The sequence below is a fragment of the Castor canadensis genome, chromosome 17, assembly GCF_047511655.1.
Source record: "Castor canadensis chromosome 17, mCasCan1.hap1v2, whole genome shotgun sequence".
Classification (NCBI taxonomy): domain Eukaryota; kingdom Metazoa; phylum Chordata; class Mammalia; order Rodentia; family Castoridae; genus Castor; species Castor canadensis.
The window spans coordinates 63107094-63123339 of record NC_133402.1 but is presented as its reverse complement, the minus strand read 5'-3'; the positions used below and the strand labels follow the sequence as shown (position 1 = coordinate 63123339).

General features: G+C 41.2%; 1 protein-coding gene and 1 long non-coding RNA gene across 2 annotated transcripts in view; one reads left to right on the top strand and one right to left on the bottom strand.

Annotated features, from left to right (window-relative positions):
- The window catches only part of Slc9a9 (solute carrier family 9 member A9), a 511055-nt gene that overhangs the window by 381205 nt on the left and 113604 nt on the right, over positions 1 to 16246 (top strand). The window lies entirely within an intron of this gene.
- Positions 1 to 16246, bottom strand: part of LOC141418553 (uncharacterized) — a 149328-nt gene that overhangs the window by 93109 nt on the left and 39973 nt on the right. The gene's annotated exons all lie outside the window — the stretch shown is intronic.

The following is a 16246-nucleotide window of genomic DNA, read 5'->3' as shown; positions in this document are numbered from 1 at the left end:
ACACTGAGAGTTAAGAGGTATTAAAAATATAACTGGCATATCAATTCATGATTTTGTAGATATTATTACTTGGATTAAACTAAGCTTGTAAAACATCAAATAAGCAATAATTCCAAAATCCTCTGTGAAGAAGTTGGCAGGCCATCTTCTCAATGAAAAAGCCGTTTAACTGCTGAAAATTATAAAACAGAATGATTTAAAGTCTCTAGATATTCACCTTAAGATATGCAGAAAATCCTGATGCATTTATTCAAGAAAATCTATTCAATTTTATAAGCATAGCAGAAGTCTGTGATATTTTATGCCCTGGCTTCCCCTTTGGTGCTATGGAAGCCCTACTCCAGGTGAATGCAATTGAGAATACAGGGATGTCCCCAGGTTCCAATCACAGAACAATGGTTTTACCCACTGGTATGTTCCAGGTTATATAGCAAGAAAAACTATTCCCTTCTCCCACCCTAGGGTAGAGGCTGTACCCCACATGTAGCAGGCCAAGCATATGGGGGCAAAATCACCTGACCATCAGCTTCCACTCATAGCACAGGTCCCATAACAGAAGGGGCAAACTGAGAATGGTGTGGGCTACTCTCCCCTTTCAGCTTCTGCTCATATGGTGGAAGAGCCATAAAAAAGGAGAGCCAACACAAAAAGATGAGGCCCATCATCCCTTTCCTCAGCACTCAAGTCGTAAGTTAAATGTACCACTCTAAGAGGAGCAAAATGGGCTATCTGCAGGTCCAAAAGTCTGCTGAGGGAGTTAGCTTTTCCTGGAATGAAGCAGGGAGGAACCCATGCCTCTGTATTGTTTAAATCAGAAGAGATCTCTGTGACAAGCAATTAAGTGAAAGCTAAGAGCTCCATGAAAGAAATAGTAATTAATGGAACCCTTGTTTAAATCAGTAAAGTGTAATAATAAGGACTTGCCAAATAGAGAATGTTGATGAGTTAGAAGCTATGTTAAATATTAATAATTCTAGAGATGATAGTATAATAACTAAAATGAGAGTTTAACTAGAGGAGCTCAACTGTAGACTTGAATTGGAAGAAGAAATAATCAGTGGACTCAATGATATGTCATTAGAAAGTGTATGACCTGAAGAACAAAGAATAAATAAAGAGAACGAGGCATGCAGAGGGTGTGACTCAGTGCCAGATTGTTTTCCTAGCATTCATGAGGACCTGGGTTTGATACCTAAAACCACACAGAAAGAAAAAAGAATGTGGCAAAATAAACAGATGGCCAGAGAGCTCTACAACATCATTTAACACACAAACCTATATGTTATAGGAATTCAACGAGGAAAGAAAAGGGAGAAAGGGCAGAAAAATATTCAAAGAAACAATGGCTAAAAATATTCCAAAATAAAATGAAAAAGATCTACACATTCAAAAGTTCAATGAATTCCAACTAGGGAAAGTAAAAGAAAAACCATAGCTAGACACATAATACTAAAATGTAGAAAAACAAAGAGAAAAATCTTAAAAGCAATGAAAGAAAATGAATCATCATATTCAAGAGAATCCCATTAGTTCTCCTTATCAGAATCAATGGACTCCAGAAGGCAGTGAGTGGGGTAGCATATTTGAAGCCCTTTAAGAGAAAACTGTCAATCAAGAATTCAAGGTCCACAAAATTATCTTTCATAAATGAAGATAAAATACATCTCCAGATAAACAAAAACTAAATTCGTTCTTCACTAGCTGGGCATGGAGGCTTTCACTTGTAATCTCAGGTACTTGGGAGGCATAGATAGGAGGATCACAGTCTGAGACTGGCCCCAGGCAAAACAGTGAGAAACCCTACCTGAAAAAATAACTTAAATAGCATGAGTAGAGTAAGCTATGCGAGTGCGAGACCCTGAGTTCAAACCCCAGTACTACCAAAAAAATAAATGAAATAAAAAAATTAATTTGTTGTTCATATACCTGTCTTACAAAAAATATTCTAAAGAAGTTCTTCAAGATGAATGGAAGTGACACAAGACTAACCTGAATGCACACGAAAGACTAAAAGTAATTGTGTTAGCTGTAGAAGTGAGCATAATTACAGGTTACTGTTCCTTTCTTCTCTTAATTAATGCAAAACAATAGCAAAAAATCATATTATAAATTGAATTGTGGGGCCTATGGGATTTAGAGATGGATAGTTGACAGCACAAAGCGGGAGGGAGGGAAGTTAGAGTGGAACAAGTAAGTGACATGAGACAGTAACTCAAATCCACAGGAAGAAATGAAGAGTATCAGAAATGAAAAATAGAAAAGCTTTGTAAGTGTATTTTTTCTGCTTTCTTCACTTCATTTCTGCAAAAGACCTAAGATAGCATAAAACAAGAATAACACTGCACTGTGTTTACAACGTGTATGTCATCGATAAATGAGATTAATAACAATAGCACAAAGCAGACGGGAGGGAATAGAGTGGAGCAGATTTTCTGTATCTCACTGGAATTACGCTAGTATAAATCCATAGCAGAGTCAGATAAATTAAGATGTGTATTGTAATCCCTAGCTCAGTCAGCAAGAAAACATTTTTTAAAGTTAAAAAAATCAGTGAAGGAATTAAACATAGAAAGCTGACAGAATGAAGGTAAGATAAGAGAAATATTTTTAAAACATAGTGGTTCATGTTACAAGTGGCTTTGGTTATGCAAAAAACTCACAAGGGTGCTAAGCAAATTACCAGAGTTTGAGAAATACTACATTATACCATACTAAAACCACGTTAGGTTCAATTTTCAAGTTCACTTTGCATACTTGACCAGTGTCTGCCTCTGATTTACAACTGTATTCATTCATTTAAGAGAGGTAATATAACAAATTTAAATAAAACAACCTAAATTTAAAAACTGGTTTAAGTCTTGCTTTTATTACCTACTATCTATGCAACCTCTCCCAAGTTAGTCAATCTCCACGGGCCTCAATGCTCTCATTTTTCAAATAATGCGGTAGGATGAGGAAATCTGAGGTCCTTCCATGGGGAATTCTGAGCCTGGTGTTTGCCTGTTGAAAATAAAGTTTTCAGCAAGCTCTCCATGAGGAAAGCCAGAAGGATCTAAATTGCTCAGCCTGAGCTGCTGAGATCAACCTCACTGATTCAGTAGGGTGAAATTTCAACCTCTAGAAAGACTTCTGAGAACTCCTAACATCTGTATGGAATTTAGTGGTTTAAGTTAGAGTGGTTAATAAAGTCATAATAAGTGAATTCTGCTCTGGAATATTTTCCTCTTCCTGTTTAGGTTCTACTGTGTCTTGTGGTAAGATCTTCACTCCTAACCCCTGCCATTGGCCATAACTTCTATGTGAATTCCCTGTGAAAACCTAACCCAGGGCTGGGAGCAGTTTCTGTCAAGTTGGGCTTGAATATTCGTGCACCTTAGAACAGTTAAAAACATGATTCTAACATTAAGGATGGAAAGAAAAAGTATGAAGTATGCTTATTTGGGATTTACTATATTCAGGAACCCCTTAAGAAATCTCCAAGTGCCTACGAAGTTAGTTTCCAGTTCAAAGTGACACCTTTCTTTAGTCATATGCTTACAGATGCAAGTAAATTGCTGTATTAGTCTGTGTCCAGGCAGCAAAAAAAAGGTGGGACATTCAAACTGAGTGATTTAAAGAGACTTAACAAAGGAACTGTTTAGAAATCTGTGGACTGGCTTAAGAAAACCAACAAAGGATAGTGCAGTACCCCATGGCTAGAATCAGGGAAGAGCGGCTAAAGAACCTAGAGAGGGTTGCTAGAAAGACAGGGCTACCTCTTAGAAGTGGAGGCTTTGGTAGAGGAACACAGACAACCATGATGATCCGGCAGGAAGAGATTCTGAAAAGTAAACACCCTGTCTTTCTTCTCCTCTCTCCTTTCAACATGCTGATGGTGCTTCATATACATAGACAAAGCCAATGTAAGACCAAGGGGCAGGAGTACCCAGTTTGTGCCATCCGCATTGGCCTCCAGGTCTGGGTTAGTGTGGAGGACAAGGGAAAGTGGGCGTAGAGCGGGAAATGAAAACAGTCAACACAGTTCCCAAAAAAGCAGGGGTAGAGTCCAGAAGAAGACTGTGAGGTTCTTCACCCAAGGTCAGGACGGGGACAAATCTCATTCTCGAACACACAGATGCTCAGCACTCAAGTGACCCTGGCCCACAGGGTATCTCGCTTGCCTCACTCTAGACTTGGCTTATTTTACCCAGTGACTTAGAGTTGCTTATAACAGAATTAAGAAGAGAGATTGATTTCCTTTAACCAGTAAGCATATGCAGAACATTTTGTTAAAAGATTTCAAAATACCTCTTTTTGAGTTTTTACCCAAGAACAGCAAATAATGTGTTACTTATCCATGAATATCCAGAGGCTAGCATGCTCAATAGTTATGCATTGCTATTGAACCCTGGATTTTGATTATTTTGAAGACATATGTAATTGATTTTAAATATACATTTTTCACATCTTGACATTTCTGAAGTCAAGATGTGATTAACAGTCAATGGTGTTCCAACTCTAACTGGCAGTATTTTTTCTTGGATGTACATAAAGTAATACTAGGCCTTAAAATTGGTATTTGCTTTTAGGATGTGGATGGTATGATGCCAGCAAAGATATCAGTTCATACACAATAGTTGTTTAAGCTCTCACCATGGTCGTGATCTTCTGCAATGATAAACTGAAAAGGCCTGAGTGTAGCGTTAGCCATGAGTATCCAGGTAACTCTCATTATTTCATTTCCTGCCAAATTGATGCTAATTCTGTTCCCATGCTGTGCACTTTCTGTGGTCTTTGTGATAATTTGGGATCCTGTTTTGTAGAAGAATTTTACCCACTCCTTTCATCTTGTCCTTTTCCATCTGCTCCAAAACAATCTCTCCCTAATAGCATTTTGATCAACTCACTTTCCTGATTTTAAACCATTGATTCTGAAATCAAAGTGCATTTTTCAATATAATTCTAGCATGAAGCATGCATTCTTTATCTTTTTAAAGTTTAAATATTTTAATTGCATTTTAGCACAGTCATGCATGCAAGCGTGCTCTTTGGCCCCACGGTTAATAGCAGTTGGTTTGGCTAGAGAAAAACATTATTTTCCTAGTGATTTACTTTAATCCCTCTCAGCAAGGAACTAAAATTATTTTCTTCTCTTTTGATGAGTCATGCAGTAGAAGCTTCCTAGCTCACCCATTATCTCTCCCTGCCCATTTCCCCTTTAAAATTAAGGTATTTATTCATTTGTTGCAAAAAGCAAGGTTATGCATTATTAAGACTATTTCTGACTTAACACTTCAGGGACTAGGAAAGAAGCTTTTCATTAAAAAAGTATATATATATGTGATACCTGTAAATATGTGTGTAGATAGCACAAATCTGACTATTAATTATCAATAACATCACGTAGTCTTACAAAGTGTTAACCACCCCAAAGGAAAATAAGATTTCAGTTGTTAGTTTGCAAGACTATTCGTAAGATTATATATTACAATCTACTTCCAACTGTGGGCCTAAATAATGGTCTTGGCATTCCTTGTTTATCCCAAAGCTGTTTTAATTTCAATTTTAGTGATTTATTAGTGTTGGTGAAACAATCTTCTTTGGCTATTCTTTCATGTTTTAAGTCCACATGGCTAACAGCGCTGTACTGTGTGTAGGATGTTGATGATGGATAGCCAGAAGCTACAGATTTGCTGGCTCAAAATTGTATCAGAACTCAGTTGCAAAACCTTTGCAATGGCTAACTTAAAGAAACAGGCCATAAATCTTTCTTTTTCATTGTTTTAAATTACTAAAATACATGGTGTGACAATGACTTCAGACCCTCTTCCCAAACTCCATATGTTTTATACAACAGACACATTAAAAGTCTTAATGCAGACTTACATATTAGCTATTCCTATTACACTTTTGAGTCTCCAGCTGCCTTTCACCCTCCGCTTCTCTTCCTTTCATACTCCACAGTGCCCTCTCTCAATGTATGTGGTGACCTTGAGCTTTTGTTCTACCACTTTCTGCTGTAGGAATAAGTATGACCCAATCACTTATACCTTGTGTGAATACAAGCCCAAATATTACCTCTCTCATGCCCTTGCCTGTTAGGTCCAGTGTGGAATGGGGGATGAGGAGCTCTGAGTCAGGTTAAGGAAACACAGAACTTAGAGAAGGTCATGATTTTGGAACATCACCTTCTCAAAACATTTTGCAGACTTCCTGCCCTAGTAGCAGCTAAAGGCCACATGGGAAGGAGGGTTCAGAACCAACAGTTCTGCATGGAATTTTATCTTCAACATGAGTGGTCTCAAAGATAAACATCTGTCCATTTTGAAAGCTTTGTTGTTCACTTCTGAGGATTCTTTCCAGGACATCACTCCACAAAAAAAATATCTCCTGCTCAGAATTTGCTTTGGCTGGGTCAGCTTTCCTCCCAGATTATTAATTATTATTAAATGTGCTCTAAGTAAATTCTTCATCTATTTCCCCCTTCTGGTCAGAGTTCATCCTCAATTTTTGTAGATGATTTTCCCGAGAAGATACATCAAGAGACTGCATCCCCAGGCAGGTTGCTTTCCTTCCCGGCCACCACTAAAATCTGAACACAGCCAAGAATAGCACTGTGATCCACACTGAACACCAGGCCTGATCTCAATGGGGAGCTGGTATTGGGCCACCTTCCAGCTGGTGTTCTTTACAGAATGGAGAGCTTTATCCCATGCTAAAAGAGCTCAGGCATGAGCACTTAGAGCAGGTCATGATTTGAGGTCTCCTGTAGCTGAGTGTGGCCTGGAGTGAGGGAAGGAGACACACTTTTCTGATACTGCCTTGTCATGTAATTCTATTTGTTTTACTATACGGTAACTGCAGTAGTTTTCAGGTTTTAGGTTTTCCACCTCTCACTCAGACCCCTGACAGTCTGGAATTTATTTTTTCAACCACCTTTGGTTTCATACCAACACATAAAGCATGCTCTAACAACTACTTTATATTCAGTAATAAAATGTCTCTCTTTTCCCATGCAACACATTCAGTCTGACATTGAGAAGACACCCCACCTGGTAACACTGTAGAACTTAAACAAGCTGATCTACTTAAAAAGATGGTTTCTCTAGAGATGCGCTTTTGTCTCTGATAAATCCCTAATTGCTCGGGCAAGGCACCCGGAGTGACGCCATAGAGAAGAAAGACCAGATTCCTAGATAAGCTATTACATCTGTCTTCTCACCAAAGGGTGTTCCTGTGCTGTGGCTTCGGTCAAATGAAATTAGTTTGCATATTCACTCTAAATCCAGCTTCTAATTGATCTTATCTGTAGCCTGAAATTAGCTTACATCTTGGCAGAACTAAACGCTTCAAAAAAGAGTTTTGGCAAACCCGAAGCACAGGATGTATTTGTGTCTGTAACATGCACTTGTTTATTCGTGTTTATTTGTCAAAGAACACAGTGTGTTTAGCGCACTTATATATTCCCAAATGTACTCCCCAATTGTTAAACTTGTATAAACCTTGGCCACATGGCTCATCTGTGCAGCCAGAGTACATCTACCCATCTCAGTTGAAGCACTCCCAAAACTCCACTGTCAGTAAGCCTCCCATGAATCAGAAGTCACAATGAAAATCTACCTTCAGACCAGCTCAGGAGGGGGAAAAATCACAACAATTAGGCTGGAGAGACTCACAGTTAAATCTTTCTGTAGTTTAAGTAACAAAAACAATGACATCAACAACCAGAACAACAGCTACCACTGCCAGGCACCTTCCTGGTACCTGTGCTGAACCCCATGCATGCATTAGCCACAAAGCTCCATGAGAGAGTTACCACTCATGTCTCCATTCTGTGGAAGAAGAAAGAGAAGAACAGCTTCTTTCCTGTATTACACAAGTAAGTGATGGGCAGCAAATCCAGGTCTTACTCCTGAAGATTCTGCTATATGTCTCTTGTCCCTGTTATGCAGGCTTTTCAATAAACTTCATCCTCGAGGAGTTTAGAAGAGACCAGGCCTCATCATCCTGACAGTGTTCCATGGCATTTGTCCCAGCTCCATAATCTTTACAAGAAAACCAAACACATGTGGGAAGCCTCCGAACATCAAGACAGGATTGTCACACAAACCCTCAATCCAGCTATTTTCAACTTGATAATAAGACAAGACTCAGGGTTCGGGAGGTGAAACCTAGCAGAGCACTTGAGAGACCAACAAATAATAGTGTGTCTGTGCCCACAGGGGCAGTTGTGCTCTGAGAAACACCCCAAGCCCCGTATCATACTCTCCTGTGGTGAGGTCACCATCATATCACATTCCTCACACCCCCAAATTATGGAATCTTATCACTCTCCAAATTTAGAATCAGAGCTTCCACTGAGTTCACCTTTGTGCTCTAGAACCAGTCTTTGAGTGGAAACATGACATCATCTATTCAGTCCCTGACCGAGTGACTCACTACGGCAGCATGGCTAACACAATTCATCATCCCTTGCTTGAAGGTATCAAAGAACTGAAGGGTGGAATTGTTGCTTTCCTTGATACCGAGCCTGCATTGACTACATCTGGTAACCTCAGTGTGTACAGTCCCAGGCAGTGTGTATTAATCCAAACCAAAATCATTCACTGTCAATCATGAATCATGCATCATGACTCATGCATGACTTAATCATGCATTCATTGTCTTCCATCCAGAAAATGTTCACTTCTCTCCACCATTCTCCAGAAATCTGGACTTCTCTCCACTGTTCTCTTGAAATCTGGTCTCCTGTGCCTCTTTCCTGCCAGCCTCTCTATAGTCTTATCAAGTAAGGTGTCTAGACTGTCTTCAAATTCTGAACGCATCACACCTTTCCCCAGCTTCCCTGAATGTTCCCAGTCCATTGACCTTAGCCTTGAAGAGCCCTTTTCCCTTTCTTACTCCTTGTCTTTACTTTACTTTTTCTTCTTACTTTATCTTCTATTCTGAATCTCTACTTCCAACAGGCAAATAGCCAAAACTCTTAAGAGGGAGGCCCTGTTTTTCCTGAGGCTCCCAGGAGAGGCCCACTCACAGTAGAAGGCTCAGATGCCAGGACTCTGGGCCTCAGCTTCATGTTTCCTGTAGCATGTCCCTTGGGAGAACTCTCACGCACACTTCTCCTCCTTCAACACGGTGAGTGACAAGGATAAGTGATCCAGGGTGTCCTAAGTGGAAACCCAAGCACAGCTCCAGACTTTCCTCGTCTTTACTCCCCTGATCAATCTGTCTTGGGCCCCATTACCATCCCACCATGCATGGGCACATCTCTGAAATCTGTCTCCTCTTCTCCATGACTGTCTTAGTGTAGACCTTAATGTATTCTTGGTTGGACTATTGAAGTCATCTGCTCAATAACCTCCATGCCTCCAGTCTTAATATCACAATATATCCCTCCAGTAATCTTTCTAACACATAGGTCTAATTATTTCCCCCCCTGCTGCTTACAGAAAAACAAAACAAAGTGCTTTCCTAAGCACAGCACTCAACATCCTTCATAATTTGGCCTCGAATTACTTTTAGTGTCATCCAAAACAACTCTTCTACCTCAGTGTGAATGACCCGTGAAGTCTAGCCACATAGAGCCATTCACCATGTTCCAACCTTTGCTCTTTTAAACTTCTATGGCTCTGGCCATGCTGTGCCTGCACTCCCCCCTGCCACCCTCCTCAATTTTCAATACTCAGTTCCTCCCTGAAGCATACCTAACCCCTCCACAGCCCACCTCAGCTGGACTCCTTGTTGGTATGTTCAAATAGTCTGTGCACAATGCTTATCATGCCATAATAAGTTCTTTGTTTCCAATCTCTGTCTTCCCATTAGAACTTGGGTCATTGTTGGCAAGAATCCTGTTATTGACCTTTTCATCTTAGCATCTATCATTTATTGAAAATCCACTCTTGACTTTAACCTATATTGCATTTATCTCCCACTTTAGAGTACTTCAGTGTCTTCCTCATAGTAACATCACTAATAACAAGAACGTCAACTGATATTTCATGACTGCTCCCAAGGTAGTGGTCAATTTTTTTATATACTTCATGTATGTTAACTCATTTCATCCTTATAATGACCCATAAACTAGATATAGACTTATCCCCATTTACAGTTGAAAAAATTGACATTTGCAGAGGTTAAGTAAGTTCCAGATACAGTAAATGACAGAAGTGACATTTGAACCCACGTGGCTCCAGAGATCCTGGATCCAGGATCTAAACTCTTTACTGCTGTGTCATGCTGAAATAACAAAATGAATTAAGGTAACTTCTTCTTTAGTTCATTTTCTTGTTTTCTCAGAACAAATTTAAAATATTTGAGCTACTAATTACGTATGATTAATTTTGGTCATCCACAGCTCCAGTAATATTTATTCAAAGGATATATGGAGAGGGGGGAGAGGTGCATTGCCATATTTTGGTCCCCCGATGATGTTCTCATGACTACACAATAGTCCCCCAACCTCAGCAGATGTCTTTCAGACTCGTCCATTGTCCAGCTCTATTTATGTGCTCGATATCCAGTCAGTCTTCCCTCACTGGAAATGTCATTTTTTACACTTTGCCATCAAGTATAGTTCTTAGAGGGAATGATTTCTCCTCCCCCACTACCCAGCAGGGGCTCAAAAGAATCAAAACTGCACCTAAGACTATTGAAATTCACACAATGAAACTAAGCCCTAGTAATATTTCACTGCCTTTCTGGAGGTGCTAAGTGATAAGAATCAGAATGGATTTTGTTGGCTTTAATGGGAAAAGTGAGCCTTTTGTTAGTTACTTATCTTGTTTTCCCTCTAAGAAAAACCCAACTTTCAGAGCATTCTTTTTGGCTGTGGTTGGGTATGGGAGCCTTCTGAGATTTTAATATATCTAATAAAATTCACTGAAGAATATGGAGGCACAATAGAAATAGAGGTACATTGTGGTACACAAGAGGTGTGTTTTGCTCTGAAAATGAAGCTGGATATTTACTGTAAATGAGGAGCCCAGCATGAGCTGTTGCAGGACTGGCTCAGAATATGTGCAAGTCTCACTTTGATTTCCATTTGAATACCATAGGGGCAGCTCTCCACTTGCTTCAAATTAAAAAGTACGTCAAGAATGCAAAGCATTGTACCAAAATTTAACCAGCCCTTTTAGCTGCTTTTTAATCCTTCACTGGTTCTTCATTTCTCTATTTTTAGATATTTCCTTGGGCTGTGGGTTTGTTCATCCATCCACCCTTGGCTTCTCTTTTCTAAGGTTTCTTGTGCCTTTTCATCTATTTATCCACCACCTGCACTCATTCTGTATAATGATGTATTTCTTTCTTTTTCTCTGTAGTGTTTCCTTGTCGCATTCCTTCTCTTTGCTTTCGTCCTGCTCAGCTCTCACCTCCTCTTCCTTCCCTTTGCTCTTTAGGTATCTTCCTTTCCTGCTCTGTTGCCTTCTCACCCCACTAGCCTACCAATCAATGATAAATAAATCCCTATCTGAGAAGCTTGGCCCTGCTTAGAGAGAAGTGATGTTCTACTATGAGATCAGAAATTCCTGTTGTGTACTGGTCACTCCCTATGGCTCACGTGTGGCTGTCACTATAAATTCAATGATCCCTCAGTGAAGGTTCCAGGATAAAAAGGTTCATTTTAGAGATTAATGAGCAATGAATGGGGCAGCACTGAGCTCTTCCACCATTAACAAAAAAAATGCTGCTGATAATAATTAAAAAGTACTATCAAGAGTAGCTGCTAACAGTTCTTAAGAGCTTTCTGTGTACCAGGTCCTAAGCTAAACACTTTATAAATATTTTCTCACTTATCTGTTATTACTCCTTTTGCATTGGTGAAGAAACCAAGACCAAGACGACATGAGTGATTGAGAGGCAGAACCATGTTTCTCAACTCAGCTAGCTACCATCTTAACTCTCCATCAACTGAAGGGTGCTCCTAGAGCCCCAGATTCCAGCAGGACTGAAAAATTAGGCAGAGCACTAGCTTGCCCTGAATGGCTGGATTTAATCAAACAGGTGGACAAAGAGCAGGCCACAGTGGCCACAAAGAAGAGTGATCACAGGCCACATAGAACACAGAGCCAGAGGAGTACACATAGTTCAATCCAAGTAAAGGACAAGGATCTGAGAGCCAGGAAGGATAGCCTGATGAAGGAGCCACAGTGGATCAGAAATGGGGGACCAAGTGCTTGGAAGGTCAAGAAAGGAAGCAAGATATAACAGAAGCCCAGTGGTGGACAGCATGGTCAAACTACCAGCCTGGAGTTTAGAGGAAGGGGTCAGGCTGTGGGAAAGGCACTGGCAGATCGGGTTACAGATAGAGTTTATAGGCAGTATTAGGTACTGGACTTTGAAGCATGGACAAGTCCAGTTACTACACATCAGTGTATGTGTCCAGATCAGATGAGCAGAAGAGAGCTTGGCACTGATGCAGGGGTGCTGAAGAGCCTTAACTAGCACCTAAGCAGTTTGGACTTCATCCCATACACCTGTGATCTCACGTTGGTAGCTACAATGCACACAAGTAGCATCACGAGATGGGGTGACAACATGTCTTGTTTCTAATAAGCTCTCAAAAACCCATAGTGTGTAAGTTATCTTCTATGCATAAAAGTGAATGCCTACCAGGTTAGTCCTAAAATACATTTCTTTTGCACTCTGACTTGCTTTCTTGATTAGAGTAAGAATTATAGATGCAGCCAACATGTTTGCATAACCTCAGGGATGTGGTGGATGTGCCACACATAATCAAAGAAAGGAAGAAAGTGGCCCTCAGAGGCAGGGGGGAACTGGTCTGGGGCTGTATGGGAGTGAAGTAAAGAACAGCTGTGTGTTCCTGTAAGCACTTCTACAATATCTGAACTTTCTTCTTTGGATAGATAGATAGATAAATAGACAGAGATAGATAAATAGATAAATAGAAATGGATAGATATAGATAGATAGATGATAGAGAGAGAGATCATGGATAGATGATGATAGAAAGAGATAGATAGATAGATGATAGATAGATAGATAGATAGATAGATAGATAGATAGATAGATAGACATTGTAAATGTGGAAGGAAAAATGTGTTAAATTTGATTATCAGGTTATAAGTCCTGAACTCAGTTAAAAGGAGGTGGGAGGCGGATATAGGAACAATACACTAAAAGTATATGATCACAGGCAGGAAAGCAAGGCAATCTAACTGGTAGGAATTTTAAAAAGAAAAATAATAGTAGCCAGGGAACATTTAATGTGGTCATGAAGAGGTTCAAACCCCTCTCGGAAGTGACTGCAATATAGGGAGTGTCAGACCTCACAAGACCGAGGGCCGCGCTGAGCCTCATTAAGACTAGAGCACCCTTTTCTTGTCACGTGGTTCAAGGAGGCAGGAAACCTAGTAATATATTTTAGCAAGATTTTGATCCAGAACTGCCAAAATCGCGAGTGAAAGAAGGCGTCATTCTTATGTACCTCCCCTTCATGGTACCTACACTGCAATCATTTTTTTTTTTTATTTTCTTCTCATTAAACCTCACAAACTGAATGTGTAAGAGGGCTGTTTGCTCTCCCTGGCTGCCCCAGAAGGCACATGACCTTCACAGAGCTTCTCTTTCCTGAAGCCATTTGACATGTCTGTTCTGGGCTTGGCCAAGAGGAGCTGCAGACCAACAGAAAACAGTTCCCGGCCTGCAGGAAATGGGCTGAGGCTGGGATGAGGGCTCCTTCCCAGCCACGGCTCTGAGATGCTTTGTGCACAGGAAGCTGGAGAACTAAATATGCTGCCATCACCCCTGGGTTCCATCTGGCTGCCAGAGTAACTCAACTGCAAGTGTCTGTCTGCTCTGATTGCTGCTGTGTTGGGGCGGGGGGGATGGCACTTAAATTTTAATGGAAAACCTCAGCACTGCCTCAAACTTAAATCACGGGGTTTCTTATGGAATCTCATTTCTTTCTCTCCAGTTTTCTAGACAGAAACTAAAAAATGACCTGAACAGGTGCCACAAGCTCAGTTCTATTCCCAGCCTACCTGAGTGCCCAGCAGCCCTTGAGAGGGAAGACCTGAACTATTCCAGTAGCAAAGCTCTCCAGCATCCACCAGAGAGCTTAGATCTACCATACAAGGACCCTACTGTCAGACTCAGGTCACAAGCACCCCGTGGTCACTGCCAGGACTGAACTCACCTGGAGAGGCCACACCTAATGCCCTTCCACTTTCCACCCACTCCTTCCCTGTCTCCCATCTGCTCTTCCTCCTGAGCCTCTCCCTTCCCCCTCCTCGTCTCCTCCCGGACCCCCTTGCCTTCTCTTCTCTATTTGCTGTTCCCCCTTTTTAAGTGAAGTAGCTGAAATCGCTTTTTATACTCTACTGTGGAAAATCAAAGATTAGGCCCCCCCCAGAGGCCCTCCCCAGTTACCCGAGTACCACAAGTTCGACGTACAACAGACAGCTATTCATTTTGGTCCCTTCCTTAGACAGATAGGCTATTAGTGCTCAGGAAACAGTAATTTTTAAATAAGAGGGATTTTAAAAAACAAACTGTGTCCTGTGACTGCTCTCCTTTCCCACATTCACACCCTGACCTGAATGGAGCTTCTAACCCTGCCTTGAGGTCCCCACCCAGAGAAGAGGCCTGGAGCATGACTGCAGAATTGTCTGAGAGGGACAGGAGTTAAGAAAAGACTCTGAAGGTCCAGCACAGGTGGCCTTCACAGGAGGGACTCTGCTGGAGCCTGAGCCAGGCACCATTCCCCACACCCACCAATTCCCACCCCCTAGTCCAGAGGCCTACTCTCTGGGGAAGAGAGTTCAATCTTCAGAGCCCCTCACTTGGTCTGGTCCTTACAGGGCCCTGGGAAGAACCCCAGTGCTGTGTTCCCAGAGTCCTGTGTTTTTGTAAAATTTGCAAAAGGAATGTATTTTCTACACAGTTGGGTCCTTTCCACTGCAGCTTCTCTTCCCTCACGCTTGTCCTCTGGTCAGATGGCTGTGAGCATTTTGGGGTCTGACTCAGGGAAAACTGAATTGAGAGTGTATTTGGTTTGGATTGAGTGGGAAACACTTGTCTGAGCTATGGTCTCTTCTGAGCGTGGGTAAGTCACTGCTGGCCCTCCTGGGGTAGGAAAGGCTTATAAAAATAGTGCACAAAGACCAAATTAAATATGAACATGTCCTTTGGCACCTGGCTTCAGAAGTCTGTGGGCAGTGGAGGAAAACCAAGGCTTGACATGCACTGTGCAGAAGCAACTCTGTGGAAAATCCTTCCAATCATGAGAGGTATAAAACTCAGTTCTCATTGATGCCTTGTCAAAATGGAAATTCAGAAATATATTCAGGAAGGAAGCATGTACTGATAAGTGTCCTGCACATTGTTTATGGAAATTGCGTGAAATGAAATTTATCAGGAATCCTGCATTTGCGGGGTATTGCCATAACAGCACTGCACCCAGCAAGCGTGTCTGTGGATAGGAAGCAGGCTTTAATGCTTCCTGGATATCAGTAACTTTGATCAATCTTGCGAGAGGAAAGACTCCCTTATCTTCCTATGCTAATATAAAATCATTGCAATACAAGGAGATTATCAAAGTACACAAAACAAAAATTATAAGAGGAAAGTTATTTTAGCGGTGTGTCAGGGCTGTGAACTAAAACATTATGTGTGTCTTCTAGATTTTAAGATGCAGTATTCCAGCTTTTAAAAAATGCAGTTTTTTGCAATTTCTTTTTCTCTGTCGAAAGAGGCTCTTTCATTCCCAATTTCATATTGTATTTATGTATTCATTTTCTCAAAGAATCCACCCCAAAAAAACAATTGTTGTATAAGCCTGGGGTCCCATAGCCTGGTTTCCTGCCTATTGCCAGCCTCCGTGAATATCTATGCCAAGATTTGACTTTCTTTGCCTCAGAGAACCTTGCTTCAGGCTGGGTACCCATAATCTTGGGAGAGTTTGATCAGAATCCTGTAGGGTCCCAGGTTGTCTGCCTCCAGGACCCCTATTTTGGAGTCTGGGGGTGTTTTTCACAGGTGCTCCCAACCTCAGGCCTCAGGGCCCGGTCCTGTTAAGGACAGCAGTGAGGAGGACCTGCTGTTGATGCCCAGTCTCCCCAGCTGAGCTGAGCAGAGGCCCAGCTACGCAAGCTCTCATTCTGATATAATGCATTTGAGGTTCTTCTGACCCAGAGATGGGTTTTCTGCCAAGTCTTCCCTTGACTTTGTATCACATTTGGGTCAGGTGATAGATGAGAGTGCCTTCTCCCGTCTCCAGCAGGTGTTTACCCACTTTCTGCTTTCTTTAA